A 3,703-nucleotide genomic window follows, 5' to 3' on the forward strand; every position below is an offset into this window, starting at 1 on the left:
CTTTCTGACGAAGGGCGAAGCCTGAAAGCTTAATAAAGGGGTTGCAATACGAACAGCTACGTCCCAGGTGCATAATTTGTTGCCATATATATATATATATATATATATATATATATATATATATATATATATATATATATATATATATATAGATTGTCTATTCACTGCAACTAAAGTTAATTTATGTGTATGTGGAATTTTGAAAGGAATAATGTACTGCTTTTACATCACCACCACATCTGCGTCTTCAGAGGAATTACTTCTATATCAATCAGGCCACGTCATTGTATTATGGCGTAATATTACACTGTTGCCAGGATGCGCGCTGGGTGCTAGGATGCCCAGCATCAATGCATTAAAGCGCACTTCCTTGGTAACATGGTTGCAATATAGTTATGGCTCATTTGTTATTGTTCTCTCAGTATCAATACTTGAGAAAGAGTGAGTCGCTCGAAAATTTGTGTGCAGAAATGAACCGTTGGTGAATACAGCATGAACTTTGTTCCAGTTTTGTTTTTTATGCCTCCGCCACGAAGTGGTGCCGGAGGCATTATGTTTTCGGGTTGTCCGTCCGTCCGTCCTTCCGTCCGTCCGTAATGAATTTTGTGGACAAGGTAACTATCGAAACCTGTTGAGGTATCCTAATGAAACTTGGCATGTATGTGTATTAGGGGGTGAAGTTGTGCCTATCAACTTTTGGGTGCACATGCTCAAGGTCAAAGGTCAAAAGGTCAAGGTCAAATACATAAAATTTCACTATTTCCACCATATCTATTGAATGCCTGAAGATATTTTCTTGAAACTCAGTGTATACATGTATTACCCAATTAAGATTCTCTGGTGAAAGTTTGGGTCATGAAGTCAAAGGTCAAAGGTCAAAAGGTCAGGGTCAAATACATAAAATTTCACTATTCCACCATATCTATTGAATGCCTGAAGATATTTTCTTGAAACTTAGTGTATACATGTATTATCCAATTAGGATTCTCTGGTGAAAGTTTGGGTCATGAGGTCAAAGGTCAAAGGTCAAAAGGTCAGGGTCAAATACATAAAATTTCACTATTTCCTCCATATCTATTGAATGCCTGAAAATATTTTCTTGGAACTTAGTGTATACATGTATTACCCAATTAAGATTCTCTGGTGAAAGTTTGGGTCATGAGGTCAAAGGTCAAAAGGTCAAGTAGAAATATTAAAACTTCTTTTTTTTCTCTGTACCTTGGAAAATTGTTCAAGGTATCTTCATGGAACATAGTATATACATGTACTGACTGGAAGTGATTATCTAGAGAATGTAGGGTTCATGGGGTCAAAGGTCAGGGGTCAAAGGTCAAGTACAAGACTTCAAAATTTTACTATTACCCTCATATTTATGCAATGCCAGCAGGGTTATTTTTTTACACTTGGTGTATGCGTGTGTAACCTAATAGAAATTCTCTGGAAAGTTTTTTTTTTTCTCTCTTTTTGCCTCAAAGGTCAAAAGGTCAAAGATCAATTGAAAGTGCTGAACTAACTTTTTCCTCCATATCTCGGAAGTGGCTCAAGTTACCTTTAAACTTAGTACATATTATGCATGTTCTACCTGAAAGTAATTATCTCATGAATTTTAGGGTCAAGGGCCAGATGAAAATGGTAACAATTTACTATTCAATTCAGAAATTGCACTTTTTCTCCACACCTGTACCTTGAAAATTACTCAATGCCTATATGTATGAATGGTTCAAAGTCAAGTTAAAGTCCTTAAATCCCTAGATACATGCTCTCCTATACATCCAATTAAACCTACGTCAAAGAAGGTGAACATTCAACACATTTGTGACAAACTTGTCATTCCAATATTTTGCCAATTTTGTGAAAATGTAATCACACAGTGTCCACATGTACTATCTAGACCTATTGGGAAAATCATGCATTATGGCGGAGGCATACCAGTCGCCAAAGCGACATTTCTAGTTATCTTATTAACTCGCCAACATGTGGACAACCTACTCAATATATAATATATATATATATATATATATATATATATATATATATATATATATATATATATATATATATATATATGTATAACTTGACAAAGGGCAGGGTGCCTGAAAATTTGTGTTCTTTAATAAACTGTTATTGACAGGATGATACATTTGTGAAGTTCTGTTCTGTTGATAATATTATTTGTGACTGTGCATCACAAAACTAACAAAAAGTCACACCCCTTGATTTTATGGGAGGATTCAAAAAAGATGAAACGGGTCAGCCAAGTCAATCTTGAATTTTCATATTTTCTGAAAGAGCTATTCTTCATCTACATTATCCTTGAGTTTGGGATCACAAAATGAATGGGAAAGTGTGTTTTGAGCAGTTTTTATACAACCCTTTTTTGTAGAGTAGTGATATGTCTTAAAGAGCCCTATTCATTTCTTGAAAATCCTTTGCCTGCTCTTCACTTTCAACTCTAATAACTTGAAAAGATAATGCTTCTGCTTTGGACGTTAGCATTAATCATGGAAAAAATGTGTTAGTAGAGCACGCTAAATTTCAGCTTAACCTGATAATCCCTTCATTGATGTTGCTATTAAATACAGTTGGTTTACATTCTGTTTATTGTCCTATTTATCACACAGCTAGCGCGGCTTGGTAAAGATTAGAGCTTGAATAGACTTGTACTTCAGAGCCTCTTCTATCAGTTCAGTTTTCCAGAGTGTATTCTTTCTTTCCAATATTTAGGTAGGTTAGGAGAGTCCATTTAAATTGAGATTGCTTTTTATAAATACATCACTTTAAAGCTTAGGGTCTGCTCTTTCAGAATCTGCCCTGAACTAAAAATCCATGTCTGGTGACTTTTTGTTGGTTTTGTGATGCATGGTCACATTTGACCAACACGTGGACTACAAATTACATAATGCACAGACACATACACACACAAATGAACATCATTGCAAAGAGAAACAGAGGTCTACAGGTTACTACTGAGATACCCACATGTAGGACTACACAGGATCGCTACATGTGTACATGTTGAGCTCAGTTTTCAGGTGAGATACAGTGTATGATAATTTGTCTTGTTTACATGTTTGTGTAGGGTACACACCATTTTGAAAAATGAATTTATAAGCATGCATTTGGAAAAACACTGAAGCCACCAGTACTCGAGTATGTGACATGAATATTTGTTTTATCTGTGGGTCTGTTGGGGGGGGGGGGGGGGGGGTATGGGCCAGTTGGGGGTCAAGGTCCCCCTTCACTTTGTGGGTTAATGAGGTCTGACATTGAGCCTTGTGTTGGTGTGTGTAATGTGTAAAAGTGCTTCTTTCTGAATCCTTATGATGTGGACTGTATTGAGAAGTGACATTTTCACCCTATTCTTTCAATCTCCCAGTGAACAAGGGAAGTGAGGGAAATACAAACTGACTACACTGCAGCAGTGCAATCCTCTTGCAGTAACAAAATCTTGTTATGTACATGTACTTCCAAAGTCAGCTCACTTCACAGAGTGAGTTGTGCCAATGATATGCATGTTAAAAAACTGTACTGGGAAAAAAATTGACTTGTATATATTATTCATTCTGTAACTGTGAATAAGATTCTGTATATGTTTGTATATAATGTGGACAAACCAATGATCCAAGCCATGTTTGTAGTTGGCATTTTCCCACAATTGCTAAAATCGGATATCTCCACATAAAATATGCGGCTTCACAAATCA

This window comes from Diadema setosum, chromosome 14, assembly GCF_964275005.1.
Source record: "Diadema setosum chromosome 14, eeDiaSeto1, whole genome shotgun sequence".
NCBI classification, from domain to species: Eukaryota; Metazoa; Echinodermata; class Echinoidea; order Diadematoida; family Diadematidae; genus Diadema; species Diadema setosum.